This window comes from Haemaphysalis longicornis, unplaced genomic scaffold, assembly GCF_048455015.1.
Source record: "Haemaphysalis longicornis isolate Haplotype H1 unplaced genomic scaffold, Haemaphysalis longicornis Haplotype H1 scaffold_3, whole genome shotgun sequence".
NCBI classification, from domain to species: Eukaryota; Metazoa; Arthropoda; class Arachnida; order Ixodida; family Ixodidae; genus Haemaphysalis; species Haemaphysalis longicornis.
The window spans coordinates 228,539,496-228,557,785 of record NW_027526335.1 but is presented as its reverse complement, the minus strand read 5'-3'; the positions used below and the strand labels follow the sequence as shown (position 1 = coordinate 228,557,785).

At 47.0% G+C, this 18,290-nt stretch overlaps 1 pseudogene; it reads right to left on the bottom strand.

Annotated features, from left to right (window-relative positions):
- Positions 1–2,484: 2,484 nt before the first annotated feature.
- LOC144173737 (uncharacterized) lies at positions 2,485–4,336 on the bottom strand (annotated as a pseudogene).
- Positions 4,337–18,290: the final 13,954 nt, after the last annotated feature.

Here is an 18,290-nt window from a genome sequence, read left to right as displayed (position 1 = left end):
CTATATTTAAATCGCCACCCAAGACCATAGTTGAATTATTATCATTAGACCAAGCCAGGTATGTATCGAGAAAAGAGAGGAAACTATGTACGTTTCCCCCTGGTGGTCGGTACAAAACAGAAAAAATCACATTGCTGCTTTTCACAGACAAAACTTCAAAATCATCTGTTATTTGCGTAAAGGAATCAATAAGTTCACATTGAAATGTTTTATTGGCCAGCAGCATAATTCCACCGCCTCTTTTATCAGAACGGTTTAAAAAATAGGACACATAGCCGGGTAGGTTAAGTACCTCGTCTTCATTGCGATACCAAGTTTCAGTCACCATGGCTACGTCGAAGCAGAAATCAAAACTAGTTAAAAGAGCCGTCAAGCTTTCCTCTTTGTTGCGAGCGGATTGAGCATTCAAATGAATGCAAGATATAGTTTGTTTCTTTGAACAAATCGTTTTGTTTAGATCAGCTGGTGTCAAAAGCATGTTTCATTTTTTCTAGATACTGTAACTACCGGCAAAGTACAATTGGGAATTATAATGCTGCGCATTCGAAATTTCAGCTTGTTTACTGTGTCTGCTTTCTTTGGGAACCCTATCAACCAGTTAGGGGCATTTAAAAACATGAAGCTATGAACGGTTAACGCAGTCATTTCCGGGATCGGACTACAGATAACAGTGAACCCGAAAAACAAGTTGGAAGTCGTAAAACTGCCCCCCAAAAAATAGGTACTTAGACAGACAATCGAAAAAAAGAGATAAAACGCTTTCAGTGACATGGCGGTACCAGTTTTTACTCCTGGCAGGACGGAACGTTGCACCCTATTTTCGCACGTATTCAGTTTCCCGGCATCATGCGTTCGACGTCACTCAATGACGTAATGTGCATGATGGGTGTTGATTCACCTCGTCGGGCAAGAACCTTTCCGTCTGTCGTCCAGACGAATTTCCATCCGATAGCCTTCTTTCGTGCTACAGCTGCGCCCAGCAACCGCTTGTTTTTCGCAGTAAGGTGTTCATTTATGTAAACATCTTTGCTTGGGTCGTCGAAACCAAGGGTTTCCGTGGTTAGCCTGGCCTTGCGTGCTTTCGCTAGAACAACATTTCGTTTGGAGCGGCGAGTGAACCGAACAATCACGTTTTTTTCCACGGAGTTTGGAATTTTCACCTTGTGGCACACATCGATGTCTTTTTCGTCAAGTGTTTCGCCCAGTTTGTTCACGATTTCCTTTATGAGTGTTGTTTCATCGCAGTCATTCGGAAGCCCCTTTATTTCAAGGTTATGTAGTCTTTGGTACTGCTCCAGTTCATCTACGCGTTGGTGGAGCTGCTGGTTTTCGATCTCAAGTTCCCGGTTTCTTTCCACAAGCTTTTTCATGTCAAGCCTCATTTCCTTCATGTCCTTCATGATTTGCGCAACGTTATCAGCTGCGTCTGAGGAAAACTTCACACTATCCTTTATGGCGCGAACTTCCAGCCTAAGCTCCCTCCGAAAATCATCAAGTTGTTTCTTGACTACCTCCGAAACATTTGACATTCCGACACAGTGTAGTCAACAAAACAACCCGCAGTGTTCGGCAGCAGTGCAACAGGATAAGCCAAAAACTACTGAAATGCAATGCAACGCGATGCAAATGCCACAGTCCGCACATGGGACCCCTCCACGTGCTGCAGTACGGCACCGAGACCGTACGCAGAGGCATCTGTTGCGACAATGACCGGTAGCGTCGGGTCAAACATTCGGAGGACCTTGTGGGATGCTAGAAGTCTTTTTACTCCCGCGAAGCTCTCTTTCGCGGCGTCGTCCCAGTCGAAGTGCACGTCTTTGCGAAGTAGACGGCGCATTGGCTCTACTTCTTCTGCCAGTAGCGGCACGAATTTACAATAGTATTCAACTAGCCCCAAAAAGGAGCGTAGCGTGGCTGCATCTTTAGGCGCAGGAGCATTAATGATTGCATCAACCTTGGCCTGGAGCGGTGCTATACCCTCTGCGCTGACGCGATGTCCTAAGAACGACAGCCCCGACGTGTTGAAGACACATTTTTCGTTGAGCTTGAGCCCAGCTCCTGCTATTCGTTCCAGCACTTCCTCCAGGTTTTGCCTGTGTTCGCTCTCCGTCTTGCCAAAAATGATTATGTCATCCAAGTAACACAAGACCCCTTTGCAACCTCCAAGAATTTTCGTCATGATCTGCTGAAACGCAGCTGGTGCCGATGCCAACCCGAAGCAGACCCTCTTGAATCTAAAGAGGCCATCGTGCGTTATAAATGAAGTTAGGTCTCTGCTGTCTGGGTGGAGTAAAAACTGGTAGTAGGCTGATGCCAGGTCCACCTTGGAAAAGCAGCGTGCTCCATTGAGAGCATGAAGCAGCTCCTCCATACGAGGCAAAGGGAAGTTGTCTGCTACTATAGCTTTGTTGGGTTCCCGGAGATCGACACACAGTCGAATGCTACCATATGCTTCGCGGGCTGCTACAATAGGAGATACCCACTCGGAAGCATTGACTCTCTCAATGACATCAGTAGCAAGTAGCTTCTCAATCTCGTCAGAGACAGGCTGGCGGACTGAAAATGGTAGGGGCCTCAGCTTCTGTGCGACTGGTTCGATGGAGGTTTTCATCTTGACTTTGTGTTGCACACCTCTTACAAGTCCCAGGCCAGGCAAAAACAAGTGGCCAAACTTGCTCCACAGTGTTGGCGGCATACCAAACTTGGGAGGGCCGAGGGGTTTTGTATGCATGGTGCTTTGGGGAAGGCCTGAACTCATAGCTGGAAGCTCTCGGCATTCCTGCGTGGACATTTGCAGGCAGCGCAATTCCTCTCCCATGATGCGAAGACCAAGGGCTTGAACAGCATCCAGGCCAAGGAGAGATGTACCACATGGCGTAACATGAAAAGGTACAATGGCTTCTTTCCCCTTGTACGTGACTATGGCGTGAAATGACCCGAGAACGGGAATATGCCTGCGCGAAAAATCCAGCAATGTAAGATGGGAACTTGTCAGTTGTATTGCGCTTGCGAACAAGCCTTGGAATTGGTGCTCACCCATTATAGACACGGCCGAGCCTGTGTCAACCAAGAAGTTCATGGTATGCACCCGCGTCGTCGCGGTAACTGGCGCGACCTTGACATCCACGTAGACGCCTGTACTCTTATCAGTACGGACCGCCAAGATGCTAATGACACTGGCAGCATCATTTTCCGGAACGATTTCATGGACCTCTGCAGAATACCGTCTCGGCCCCGACGGTAGCTGCGACATGCTCTCTTAAAGTGGCCGCGGCGTCCGCAGGCAAAACATGTGCGACCGCGCGCGGGACATTCCGAAGGCGAACACCCTGCTGCGCCGCAGTTTCCCCAGGCATTTGAATTTCTAGGCCCGGGGGCAATAGCGGCGGCGGCATTCACATCAGGCGAAGGTGCGCTGTACGCGCGTGAGCAGCTGAAGTTGCTGAAGTGGCGACGCCCCGGGAGGCGTGTGCCATTATCGCCGTTATCTCGTCGACCCTGCCTGGCTGAGCTGTCTCGCAACTGCTGCTGAATGCGCTGCACCGGGCTGGCGAATGCTTCGGATTCACGCTGGGTTTGTTCACGAAACCGTGCTACCTCGACAGCATGATCGAACGTAAGGTTATCGCCTTCCAGCAGCAATCGCTCTCGTAGCGCGACGCCTGCTACGAACTGTTCACACAGGTTTTCGTCCGCTTGGGTGGCGAAATTGGAAAGAGCTGCTAACTCCCGAAGCGCTACGGCGAAATCAGTGATGGGCTCACCCTGCAGTTGACGACGCTCCCTGAATCAATGGCGTTGAAGGCGGACGTTGCAAGGGGCGGCGAAATGCTTCGAAAGCATCTCAACGGCTACGTCGTACTCGTCGGGTGGGCGCGGGGCTCCAGTGGTCCCGTCTTGTGTTCCAGTAGCTGCAGTGGTTCCGATGATTCCAGCGGCGGCATCTGGCGTGGGCGTGACACCGGGTGCAGCACTCGTTATCTCTGCCTTAGTTTGCGTCGTACTAGGCGGAAGCGCGTCGAAAATGCGCTGTCCTTCCGTACCAAGGCAGTGCATCAGGAGGGCTCGGCGACGGGGTGCGGGTAGCTCGGTCGCTCCGGACGCCAGCAGAAACCTCTCGAAGAGGCGTAACCATCGGGCCCATGGAACATCGGGCGTGCCGGGGGTGGCAAGAAAAGGAGGCGGTGGCAAAATGCCCGTGGAAGACATCCTCGTCGCCAGAATGTCGTGTAGCCGGCACGGCGACACGTAAGAGTAAACACCCTACACCACTGTACGATCCATGACAATAACCCCGTTTAATCAGCGCGTATCGTTTATATACACACGAGCGCAGTGGCGCCATCCACTGTGTGTCCAATGACTCAGAATGCCATCTGGTTTAACCGAACAAAACTACAGACTTATAAAGTTGCTAGCAATGCTTAAATGTTGAAAATTCAACGTATATGCAACTCTTACGTATTATAACTACCAATGTAATGCAGCCTGCTTGTATTTCTTTACCCGTAAAATAAAACTACCCGTTAGAACAATGCTAAGCTACCTACGTCCTGTAAAAAATATGCTGTGGGTCAACTGTCTCCTAAAAAAAATTCAGGGAGTGGGCGTTTTGTTTTGCAACCATTAACGCAGTTTGCTTTTTTTTTTCATGCAACAAGCTTTAGCGGTCGAATCCACCCAAGCCAAGCGTCAGCATAGCTGGGCCGTCAGCCTAACATTTTCGTTGCCGGCAATGGCAAGGGGGTCGATCACTCACACAGCATACTGGCCGCCGCTCTTGGAAGCCCATTCATGTGACCGCGCCGACGCAGCCGCTAATTTACAATAAAAGAAGCGCGTAAAGCCGAACACCAAGGAAAATACTCAACACGTTTAACAAAACGGAGCTGCGGCAACGCGTAAGAAAATTTTAACATGCACCACGATAAATAATCACTTACGGCAGAACACGCAGCATTTTTCACACGACGCGTCGACAGACTGGAACTTGCAGTAGAGACTCTTGATTCACGTAGGCACGCACAACTTGTCAGGTCAAATGTCAAATGGCGACCTCGATGTGCATTTGCTACAGCAGCGCAGTACGGCGACGACACAGGCGCTTCGCCAGCACTCACGATGTTTCAGGTGGCACAAGAGCACTAACACGTAATATTACGGCAGGAGGAGCACGTACTAATTCACGTAACATCAGCAAATCGAAAACAAACCACCAAAACCACGCACAACGGACCAGCCACGACTTTTCTTGCGCACCTATAACAATGACTGCATATATGCTAGCCTAGACTAGACTTATTACTACAGTTAGCTATCTAGCAGTCATAGAGTTTTAGCAATTACTTGGTCACTTCATGATCACCCCTGAAGCAAACTAGGCAAACGCCATTATAGTATTTTGTTAAAGTTGATAATTGCAAACATATATATATAATGGCAGTATATTTTCTTGATGCGGGCAACGTCTTTTGTTGTCGTAAGTTGTTGCTACTCAAAAGCAAATAAAAATGGATTAACAAACAAAGTTATTATCATCGTCATCTACATCTAGATTGACTGTTTTGTGTTTTGTTCAGCGTCCAAGCATTCACTGTTTGTGGGCTTTTCACAAACAGAATGGCCGGATAAAAAAATTATTCCCCGCAGACACACGCAAACACACGCGCACACGCATACGCATACACACGCACACACACACACACACACACACACGCACGCACACGCACACGCGCACGCACGCACGCAAGCACGCGCGCACACAAAAGCACCGTGCGTCAATTGCTAGAGCCGTGTTAGCACAGGACTCAGTGCAACAGCTACAGACGGTCCAGCGTATCGAGTCAGCTCTCGCTCGCCAAACGCGCAGGGATGCATCCGACGCGATCTAGGGGCTGAAGCCTCGCGGAAAGCGTTGGATTCCCCGACGTAAGCGACGGGACACGACTTGATGACTGCCCCCATATAGTCAGGTAGCAAGAGGGCCCTGCATGGCACCCTGCTACCTCCGCCGGAGACTTCAATAAAGTTCACTTCTCTCTCTCTCTCTCTCTCAGGCAAACAATTCACTCAAATGGAGCCTTAGCAAGACCATGTAAGCTCAAATATTTATACCTACGTTTAACATCCTGTCGCATTAAAAAAAACAGGCAATAAACAAAAAAAAACGTTTCGGTGGCTTCGAGGTTAAGTACTCGCCTACTGACCGAAAGGGCAGTGGTTCGAAACCACCTCAGTGATGTTTTTTTTTTTTTACCGTGTTTCAATTGAAGATTTCAGCTTTAGGTTATATTTTGACATTGTTGTTGCTCTTGTTGCTCTCGTCTGGCTGTGTCCCTTTTTTTCTGTCGCAATATATTTCTACCGCAAGCTCTACCCCAATAAACAGTACACCGCTTCAGCATTTAGTTGCAAGGATAAGCCATTTTAGAACGACCCTGAAGGAAAACACAGACTAGGACAAGCGGAAGCCACTTTTTAGGTTGTTTTTGTTTTCATTGCTTTGTTTTCTATTCGGCTTTTTGTTTTCTTTTTACTTTTTCTGGTCTGTATATTCTTCTCCCTCCCACTTTTTTTTCGTAAGGGGAGGGACGAGGCACTTCGAGCAGCCTCGTTCAATATGTATCCTTCTTACGCCACTGTTTCATACAAACGTACCAGTTCGTAATATTAATTCTGCGAATTTATCAGACCTCACTAGCACGAAATAACGTATACAGTGCTGCAGAATTTCCACAAACCATCGGCATTGTTTCTTACCATCTCTAGCCAAGCCAAAAAACTTAACCTTTCGAGTATAATTAAGGCTTACATGCTCGACTTTATGTTTACTTGAGGAAGCACAGCACGATTGTTTAGTTTACGGCTCTTCAGAAAAAGAATGTAAGGCAACAAATAGTTATACTTCCACCCAATGTCCTAGAGGCAACACAAAAGACACAAGTCAGTCTTTTGACTTTATTTTGCCTTCAGTACATACATAAGCAACAGCATTACGGCACACAGAAAAAGAATTAAGACAGCAAATTCAAGTTCTATCTTCCAGAGGCAACACAGGGGAAACAGGCCAAAGTCTTTTGACTTCATTTTGCCTTGAGTACACACATGGGCAATAGCACTGCGGAACTCATAAAGAGAAGAAAGCAAGTGAGTTTTAAAGTTTCATACTTCTCATCCGAAATAAAATCTTCGTATAAAAATTTAAACTTCGTCTTTACCATAGTACATATAAAGGTAAAACATCATGGCTGTTTATCCGGCAGTCTATAAAAATTACACAGCCTGCTTATGTCCTAGAGGTAACACAAAGGAAAAGTCAAAAGAAAGGCCACACAGTCAACATGCAGGAGACACAAAGTAAACAGAAAGGACAAGTTCATTTTCATAAAGGGGTTCTTTGTAAGATGTACTCACTGGCGTGCCGCGCATGCCGGCAACCATGTGTGTCGGCTTAGCAATGGGGACGCGCAAGCTCGGGCATAAAGGCGAACGTATGAGGCCGTCCCAGCGAGCTCAAGAGCATTGCTTCGACCTTACTCCCTCCATGCGGTTTTGGTCAGGAAACTCCGCCGTAGCGTTATGGGGGAGGTTGCTGTGTCGCCGAAGCAACCACGCGGCGGCGCTGGGAGCACGTAAGGGGAAAGACGAGACCTCCGCGCAGCGTCAACTATGCTAGGCTCCCACAATATCCGGCGGCGTCGGCAAGTTGTTTTCGCCGTTTCAAGGAATTAATCAACCGCAACTTTTAGATAACCGACTGATAGCAAGTCTAGCCCCGGATGCATTGACTCGAGGAGAAAGTCTCGAGTCGACTTACCGGCGCAATTCGCAACTCGGAAGGCGTATAGGGGAAGCTTGCGCTGCAGAACCCATGAATCCTGCGCTGAATCCCCGAACCTTCTCATTCCAATATCTTTGATGAACATCGTGCAGGCTTTCAGTCGTGTCTCAGGTTTCATACTTGGCGCAGGTTTCATACCTGAGGGTAGCAGTAGTACTGCACTGGCTAAGTTGCCTATTTACAGCATAAAGGCGTGTCAGCGCTTGGACGGCTGAAAAACGTAACGCTGTCAAAACACCTGTACAATTAGCCCTGGTCATAAAGTTTAGAAACAATTGGTCGCTAAACATTTTGCCAGTAATGTGTTCACTGAGATTGTAAAGTACATTGCATTAGCTAATTTTGCCAAACGCCAATATTTCGAGCCGTACTGAGATTGGTCGTTACGCCATCCCCTTTCCATTTTTTTAATGTGTGATCACTGGCATACTTCTTGGCTAACTTGCCGAAAAATGAACCGTCTCCAGAACCCAGCAACTGGGCCTGTCAGCAAAATTTCAATTGGCTTCCAAACCAGGCAATAGAATTTGTATTGGCTGCGCTTAGCCGCTAACTCCTCATCAGCATTCCAAATGGCTGCAACAGCCTCTTTTTTTGTCACACAAATCAATGTTGTGGGAACACGGCTGGCTTTACATTAGAAAATAGCTGACTGGTACTCATGGTTGTAAATTTGATGTTGGCCTCACCTTGCACTTCCTTGTTTCCAAGCTCAACACGTGGGTTGACCAGTGATGGTCCTGCCCGTCCAATTCACCAATTGTCATTTGGCGGCGACTTGACATCCCACCATCGCTAAAGTGCTCCAAAATTTCGCAAGAATGTGCAAATTTGTGGCTACGGCAAGGATTCGCACAAAGAATTTCAAAACCAGCAGTAAAACTCCGGCACTCAGGGCTGCCACCGCCAGTTGCAAACAGTTTGACATCGGTGCACCGTGAGAATTAGTCAGCAGGAATAATGTGTGCTACGTGAAAAACTGAAGCAGAAGAAAGATTGTATTTTGTTTCATTTATTTATTTCATGCATAATCAGCGGGGCAAAACCTGGAAGTCCCTACAAGTAGTCACACAACCACAAACCTGCACACGAACCTCAGTCACAGGAGTAAACCTTTAAAGCGTGGCCCCATCTTTCAAGCTCATTTGAGCACTCAAAGCCACGCAGCCACGTATTTCCAAACAACCATTTCTAGCTCTGTTAGCAGTTATTCGCAGTCAATGAGTACGGTGTACAGTAATTTCTTCATGATAAATGTGAAAACAACATAGATGTACCAGACATTGCCCCACAAACATGACAAAGTGACACTGCCTATTTATTTATTTATTTATTTATTTATTTATTTATTTATTATACCCTCAGGGCCAGACGCATTACAGAGGGGAGTGGGTTACAAAACAAAGCAATAACACATGAGAATACAGCAACTATGGTAACAAAACAAATTATCCTGGTCATACAATATTAACTAAGGCATTGTGAAATAAACGGTTATCATTAATGGACACGACACTTGGGGGAACGCGGTTCCAATCACGTGATGTTCTGAGGATGAACGATTCGGAAAAATGTCGCGTGCTGCTATGTTCGATGCCACTTTGTGAGCGTGATCGATTCGGCGAGAAATGTACTGCGGCTGATTAATGAGTTGGTTGTGTAGGGTGGGATGATGGTATAGTTTGTGAAACAATGTAAGACGAAAAGTGGTCCGACGGGAAGCTAAAGACGGAAGCCCGATGATGGATTTCATGGACCAGATGCTTGCAGTACTGTTATAGCTGGAGTGAATGAAGCGAACAGAGTTATTTTGTACCATTTCAAGAGCAGTAATTAGAATTTCGCGGCAGGAGTCCCAGACTGGCGTAGCATACTCGAGTTTTGACCTGATTAGAGTTTTATAAAGCAAAAGTTTCAATGAGGATGGGGAGTTTGAGAAGGTATGGCGCAGATAACCCGACATGCGGTTAGCTTTGCTAATGATATGTTCTATGTGGAGCGTCCAATTTAGGTTAGCTGAAATGTGGACACCAAGGTATTTATAAGAATTGGCCGGCTCTAACGAAACGTTGTTCAAATAGTACACAGGGGGGCTGTTAGTACTCCGTGATATGCGCATGACTTTACATGTAGACACGTTTAGTTCCATAAGCCATTCCTTACACCAGTTAGTTACCTTGTCAAGATCGGACTGAAGTAGGTTAGTGTCCCTGTCAGTGTTAATTTTGCGAAAGATAACACAATCATCTGCAAATAAATGGATGTTTGAAGATGCGAGAGACGGAAGGTCGTTAATGTAAATAAGAAAGGGGAGAGGACCTAAAACCGATCCCTGGTCCAGAAGAAACGGGGCACAGAGAAGAATTACAGTTGTTAGCAGCAACAAATTGTGATCGGTTAAGAAGAAAATACTCGATCCATTTAAGCACGGTAAGGTCAAGTTTAAGTTGGTTTAGCCTAAAAAGTAAACGTCGGTGACATACCTTATCAAATGCTTTGAAAAGATTTTTAAAAATGCAATCAGCTTGAGGAGATAGGTCTAAAATACGATGTAATTAGTGAGTAAACGATATAAGTTGAGTCTCACACGAAAAATATTTTTCAAAGCCATGTTGCGCTGATGAAAAAATTGGTTAGATTCAAGAAAAGTTACAAGGTTGGTGAAAATGATGTGTTCAAGCAATTTACAACATGTACTTGTTAAAGAAATGGGGCGGTAATTCAATGGGGAAGATTTAGTTCCCGATTTGCGCAATGGAGCCACCTTCCGTATTTTCCATTGAGCGGGAAGGGTAGATCTATCTAATGATTGCTGAAAATTTTTGATTAGTATAATAGAACTAAATGAATTGGTATTTTTTAGAAACTTTGCATCAATAAGGTCGTGTCCAGGTGATGATTGGTATTTTAATTTATCAATCAATGAAGCGACACCCGGAGCTTCGACCAGCAGCGGAGTCATTGTAATGTAATCAAAGGAAGCTGCAGTGGGGAACATAATTTGAGAAGTTGTAGAGAAGTTTGTAACACATGAGTGATTCAACACAGATGCGCATTGGTGGGATGGAATGATATTGCCTGATGAATCTTCTAAGACTATGTTGTCATCACGGGGCGGGTTAACTAATTTCCAGAATTTCCTGACGTTAGTGTCCAGTGAGGAAGGGAGGGTTGTCGACAAAAAGTAATGTTTGTCAGTTTTAAGCGCTGACACGTAAACGTCGGAAGCGGTCTTATAGGCAGCCCAACGAGACTCACTAGGAGACCGCCGTGCTGATCGAAAAAGGCGTTTTTTCTTATTAGACAGACGTTTCAAATGAGAGTTATACCATGGTGCTAACGGATTACCAGTGATGGTATGTTGCGGAATATATTTATCTGTTAGTTCATGCACTTTGGAGGCAAACAGATCCCAGTTTGTTTAAACAGAGCGTTCGTCAAAACCTGCCAAGAAAACGTCAACGAAGGGTGATAGTTCTCGGTTAATTGCATCAAAATTCGCTTTTTGTAGTCGCGTATGGTTTTTACTTGTTTTGTATTTTTCCGCAATGAAATCTTAATTGTAAAGCTGAGTAGGGAGTGATCACTAATGCCTGTCAAGTACGTGATAGGCGAAGCAAAATCGGGATGTGTTGTCAGAATTAAATCAAGAGTGTTGGCAGAACTGGGTGATAATATGGTTGCGTTACTTACTAACTGAGAGAAGGAAAAGGTACAACAAAAATTCAAAAATTCATCAGCTTGTGCAGAAAAGGGGGACAACGAGACCGGTTGAGGATTCCAAAGTATTATGGGGAAATTGAAATCACCCAGCAAAAATACTGGATAGGAAGGAAAACGTGTGGCAACAGTGTTAACAGCATCGTGTAGTTCACTTACATGTCAGTGAACATTTCTGTAAATTCTGTTTTATGAGAACGTGCCGTTACCTTTCGGGTGTTCGACCTCATACCACAGGGCCTCGGAAAGCTAGTATGTTGACAAAAGCTAAGGCTGGTAGCAGGGAAACCCACACCGTTTCGGCATTTGAAAGTGAGGCATTGACGATTCGTATCGCCATTTAACCCTGTAAATATGCATTTAAAGGAACTGAATTGAGCCAGACATGATCTTTCACTTCAGCAATCTACCCTCTGTAGTCGAAAAGACCAACAAAACATGAGCAAGTGAGTACAAATGATTACTTCGCTTACAGTGTGCAAATGATGGTAGCATACTTCTTTCCAGATGACTGAAACTATTACAAATGATAGACAACTCAACAATGCATTTCTGGACGTCATCACTACAATCTCGCAGTTCTTGCCAGATAATTCTTCCAGTCTGGTCATTTCATGTACAGGTAAGTGCTATTTCCAAAGGTTGTTTACGACCTCTTGGGTTGTAATCAAATTTTCCCATTGCATTTCTTCTGGGTGAAACAGGATACATGACGGGCCACTCCTCACTGCTTGCTACCAGCGTTCGTTCTCAGGTTCCGTCTTATGCATGACAAAGGTACAGCGCATCTTAGCTGACCCATAACCGACAATCTGAAGACTATTTCGTGTACTGACACCACGCGCTCCTAAAGATTGCCTGGTGCTGCACAAGTCCAGCACAGTATAAGCACCTACCTCCCAAGTTGCTGGGCATCGGAAAGGTAAACGGGGGGCTTCGTAAGTTGCCACATAAAAGCAGCACCACATAAACCAACAGAGCGTACTCCCAAGCTTCCGGTCACCAGAACTATAAACAAAGCACCTCGTCACTCGCAACGCACGATCAGCACCACATAAGTCAGCGCACAACGGTTTCATCAGAGTTCCTCTACACAGCTCATTTTGCTGCCACTGCAGTCGCTGGAGCTGCTGGAGTCGGAACCTAGCGGAATCACGACGTTGTCGATTCTGGTGTTGATTCCACCATCGCGCTCCCAGGCCTCTTTATCAAGACGCTCCACATGACCGCTGTGCGGGACCCAGTTTTCGCGAGTCACTGGGGCGATGGCTTCGTTGAGTATCGTTCATCTTCAGCGAGAGTGAATGAAGTGTTGCTGGCAGCATTATACTCCTTAACCTGGCTCCACATCATTCCAATAGGGTTGAATTCACAGTGTTAAGGAGGAAGCCGAACAATGTCATGACAAGCAACTCTGGCTAGGGCTTCAATCCGGTATCCAAAAAACTTGTGTTTGTTCTCATTAACCAGCCGAAGGAGCTGCGGCTTCAACTGGTCCTCACACTACGGGATGTTTTTAGCAGTAAACCAAGACTGAATGTGGGCCTTGCGCCACGACATCGAGGGCAGCTTTTAGATCTGAACACTGTGATTTTGTCCATGACAAGAACACTCCGTGGCTCAACGTTGGGTAGAAGTTTTTTTTTGAACCACTTCTGAAAGCTCGGGCCATCCATGTCACTGTGATAGTCAGTGGAATCACTCTATAACGCACGGAAAATGAGGCATGGCCTGTCCACAAAGCCCTTCTCACTTCCAGCATGAAGGACGATGAGCCGACCAGCTTTGCCAATTGGTGCACGAAGCCCAGTAGTTAGACCCTTGCGAAAGGCGTCTTCACGGGATGACACAGTGGTGTCCTCCAACATCATGCCCTTGGTGTGCCCAGCATTGACCCGTCTCGTCGAGGTAGTATATAGTCCTGCGAAAATGAAAGGAATACGTGTCACGTTTTTTGGGGGGAGAGGGGTTAATTAAGACCGAGAAGGCATTTATTGCTTGCACCTAACATCATTCTACTACACACGCAGTTTTAGTTTTCAGTTTCCTTTTTGTTTTGTTTTTGGTGGCACCGCGAAATACCAAAGCGAAAAAAAATCGCAGAACGTACACCACCCACATGGCTAACGAAATTCAGTCAGTGAGTGTTATCCATACATTATTAGAACATGTCGACGCATACTTGTTCCTTCACTTCCTGAACCAGAATAGCATGCAAAATACGAACAAGAGGCAGGGATCCAGAAAACGCCAGAAAAAAAAAATAAAGTGAACGCCAGCAACCTTGCGGTGCGGCATGGATAAGTAAATCTCAGCAATAAAATATTCATTCGGCTGTACGAGAACTTCCATCGTTATTTTTTCTTGTTACATTTCAACTATCAAATAATTTTACATTCGAAATTTGTAATTTCATTGCCGAAATTGATATTTATCTATCTGTCCGCCAAATTGCGAACAGTAACCACGTAGCGTTTCTGCTTTCGCATTTATCGAATGGTCCGCAGATATTTCTGCCGCCACACGATGATGTTCTCCCTTTCCAGAAGCGCAGAGTTACGTTTTCGCGTCCGAAAAGCAAATCCGATGTCATTCAGAAGCTGACACATCGTTCAGACACTCAGATTCGGCAACCCCATGTCGAGGCCGCTGGTCACATCACTGAAGATCTTTTCTGCAGTTGGCGCCTCGTTGAGAATGAAGTACTGAAGCACATTCCGTCGGACAGCAGCAAGAGTGAAGCTGTCGTACCGCTGTATTCTTGTTTTTCCTGTAATTGCAGGCGGTTCCACAGTCGAAAAACGAAGCCTTTTACTCTTTGGGGACTTCAGGGTGCCACGCAAAACCTCATTGTTGAGCCGTGCGGCCGTACGCTCCCTTGCGCCGGTAAGCTGGCTAACCGAACGATATGCGGAAACGACGGAGAGTCCTGGTTGCGTCAGTCTCACTTGGGCGTACGCGTTTCAGACAACTTGCGTGATCTGTTTTGACAGCTTTTGGTTGTGAAGCTTTTTGAAAATCCTTCGAGGCGACTTAGGTGGCGCGCTATCGGACAGAAAAGTGGCTGCTGTCGACATGGAGGACAGAATATTTTTCTTCCTTCCATGGCTGTCGACGATGACGGCATTTGTTTTCTGAAGAGAACCTTCGCGCCACCAGCAGTTATTTTCGCAACAAAACAAAACCGAAAATTTAAAAATACTAATGGTTACAGGCGATTATATTCTGGCGATTTATTGGCATTGTCAACGCAAGGATAAAGAAAGGAATATATTGTTACGGTGCAAATGGTTTAATTACAGCCGTAAATAGGAATAAGAGCGTTGAAGGAGGCGGCCACCGATCCTATGGTCAGTACGAGTGCGGTTCGTCGTTCACTTCCTCTGGGGATTGGTCGCGACTAGTTTAATGCTGTACAGTTTCGAGCGTGACATTTCCCACTTCGCAAACGAAGCCCGCCAGTCGAGGCATGAGGAAGTCACAGGCGAGGGGGAAATGTATTCAACCGGGCGACGTGGGCGAGTTCAGTTTTGCAGCTTCTCCGTCCAGGGGTAGTTACGCGAGAGATAACGTAGGTTACATCACTCAACCGATCGACGACAACGTATGGTCCCGTGTAATGAGACAAGAACGTGCTGTACAGGCCCCGTTTGCGTACAGACGTCCACAACAATACCATGTCGCCTTTAGCGTACGAAACCGCACGGTGCCGACTGTCGTAAAGGCGTTTCGAGCTGTGCTGGGAGGCCAGAGTACGTAAACGTGTGAGGCGACGAGCTTCTTCAGCGAGACACAGTGTGCGTGAAATGGATGTGTCATGACCTAAAGAGAAGGGCAATATTGTATCCAGGGTGTTAGGAGATGTACGGGCGTAGAGCAAATAAGACGGGCTGTAGCCAGGGATCTCATGTTGGGCCGTGTTATACGCGTATGTGAGGAACGTCAAAATCTCACCCCAGTTTTTGTGGCGAGATTCAACATACATCGCAATCATGTTGGTGAGAGTCCTGTTGGTACGCTCCGTCAAGCCGTTGGTCTGGGGATGATAGAGTGTGGAGTGATGAAAGTGAGTCGAACATAGGCCAAGCAAGTCTTCCACAACATCAGCGACGAACTGACGTGCACGGTCGCTGATAATCACGTGGGGAGCACCATGCCTAAGGATGACGAACTGGAGCTGGAATATCGATACGATGTCTGCCTTCGCAGCTGCTACCGCCGCAGTTTCTGCGTAACGCGTCAGGTGGTCAACGCAGACAATGATGTAGCGATTACCGGTCGAAGAGCATGGAAACGGACCGATTAAATCAACGCCGACTTGGTCAGAGGGGAAAGAAGAAGGTGTTATAGGTTGAAGTAGCTCAGATGGAATGCTCGTAGGGCGCTTGTAATGCTGACATCGGAGGCAACTCGACACATACTGTTGAACTTCACGGCGCATTTTCGGTCAGAAGAATCTTTCTTGGGTACGGTGTAAAGTTCTTATGTAACCCGTGTGACCGGCAGTAACATCGTCATGCATGGGGCGTAGAACTGAAGCACGTAAAGGTTTTGGCACGACAAGAAGAAAACGTGCTCCCCAAGGCATGCAGTTAATCTTGTAGAGTAGCCCGTCATGCAACGAGTAGCGCCGGGGAGCCGTAGGATCAGCAGCAGCAGCGAAGAGGTGCTGGATGCTTGGGTCTTTCTGCTGTTGTGAACGGAAGGTAGCAAAACCGGGGAATTCTGTGTCTACAGCTGCGGAACAGTCGTCGAAATGGTCTTCCTCCTGATCAGTGCACGCATTTGGCAGCCGGGAAAGACAATCAGCGTCTGCGTGCTGACGTCCACTCTTATAGGCCATAACAAAGTTGTACTCTTGGAGCTTTAAGGCCCACCGTGCCAGTCGGCCGTTAGGGTCACGGAGGCCAGTCAACCAGCACAGCGCGTGGTGGTCGGTGATGACTGTAAAGGGACGGCCGTACACGTACGAACGAAATTTGCTGATCGCGAAGATGACAGCCAGGCATTCTTGCTGGGTGACTGTGTAATTGCGCTCAGCTTCGCTGAGGAAACGACTGGCGTAAGCGATCACATTGCTGCTATGCCGCAGTATGAGCACTGCACCAAGACCCACACCACTAGCGTCCACATGTATTTCGGTGGGAGTGCCAGGGGGAAAGTTGCGAAGGATAGGGCCTGACGTGAGAAGATATTTAAGGTGGGAGAACGAAGGGTTACACTCGGCGGTCCAGGTAAAGGCAGTATATTTGTGCAAGAGGCTAGTGAGGGGAGACGCCAGATCTGCAAAGCGGGGCACAAAACGACGGAAGTATCAACGAAGCCCCAAGAAGCTAAGGAGCTCTCGCACTGATTGTGGTGGCTTAAATCTCTCAACAGCGGCGACCTTTTGAGGGTCAGGTCTCACGCCATCCTTATGAACAAGGTGTCCCAAAACCAGCGTTTGACGCTCACCAAAACGACATTTCTTTGAGTTCAACACCCATCCGGCGCCTTTTCAGCAGCTGAGGACTGTCTCGAGTCGTGCGTTGTGCTCGTGAAAAGTTCGTCCGAAGACTACTATGTCGTCGAGGTAGCACAGACATATGTCCCATTTCAGACCACGCAGAATTGTGTCCATGAACCGTTCGAATGTCGCTGGCGCATTTCAGAGGCCGAATGGCATCACGTTAAATTCAAAAAGACCGTCCGGATTGACGAAGGCTGTTTTTTCTCTGTGGTTTGGGTTCATGGGGATCTGCCAATAGCCGGATTTTAAATCTATTGAGGAGAAATAAGATGAAGACTGCAGGCAATCTATGACATCATCAATTCTGGGCGGCGGATAGACGTCTTTTTTGGTGATGGCATTCAAACGCCGGTAGTCCACACAAAGCCTCCAGGTACCATCTTTCTTTTGTACGAGGATCACAGGCGCTGCCCATGGGCTGGACGACTCACGTATGACACCTTTTTGTAACACCTCTTTGACTTGCTCGGAGATTATCTTTCCCTCAGATGGTGCCACCCTGTAAGGTTTTTGTCGAACGGGGTGCGCCGACCCGGTATCTATAGTGTGACGAGTGCGGGAGGCAGGAAGTGTCGCCTGAGAGACATCCGCTGAGAAGTCTAATACAGAGGCATGTCACGAAACGATGACGACCAACGCGTTTTGTTCATCCGAGGAGAGCGACTTGTAAACTATGCTGAGAAGCTTCGAGTTTGGGAAAATAATGTAACCAGGAGTAGCCTCATCAGCACAAAAAGCGGCGACTGAAATGTGGTCATTTTGTCTCGTACTCGGCCAGCTTAATATCCTGCGGTAACACCCCGCTCTGCGAAGAACAGTTGAGAGCGCGCACATTGCTACGTCCTCGTTCAACCGATACAACACAATGGGGCACCAAAAAGGTCTTTCTTCGCACAGTTCAGGGAGAGTCGTTCCACTACAGCATCAAATATGCCGATGTAACTTGTACCACTCACTTGTACGATCGCCAGGTACCACGCAGGTATAACTGTGTCCTCATAAACACGCAGAGTATCAGTATTTTCATTGATATGCGGCTCATCATCGAGTGCAGAGAACCCTAAGCTGCTAACAGACCAATCCCCAAGCGGGGTATGCGTCAAGGTGTGGAGCAGAAGAGGAAGTGGACGACGAACCGCAGTCGTACTGACCGTAGGATCGGTGGCCGCCTCCTTCAACGTTCTTGTTCCTAGTTACGGCTGTAGTTAAACCCTTTGCGCC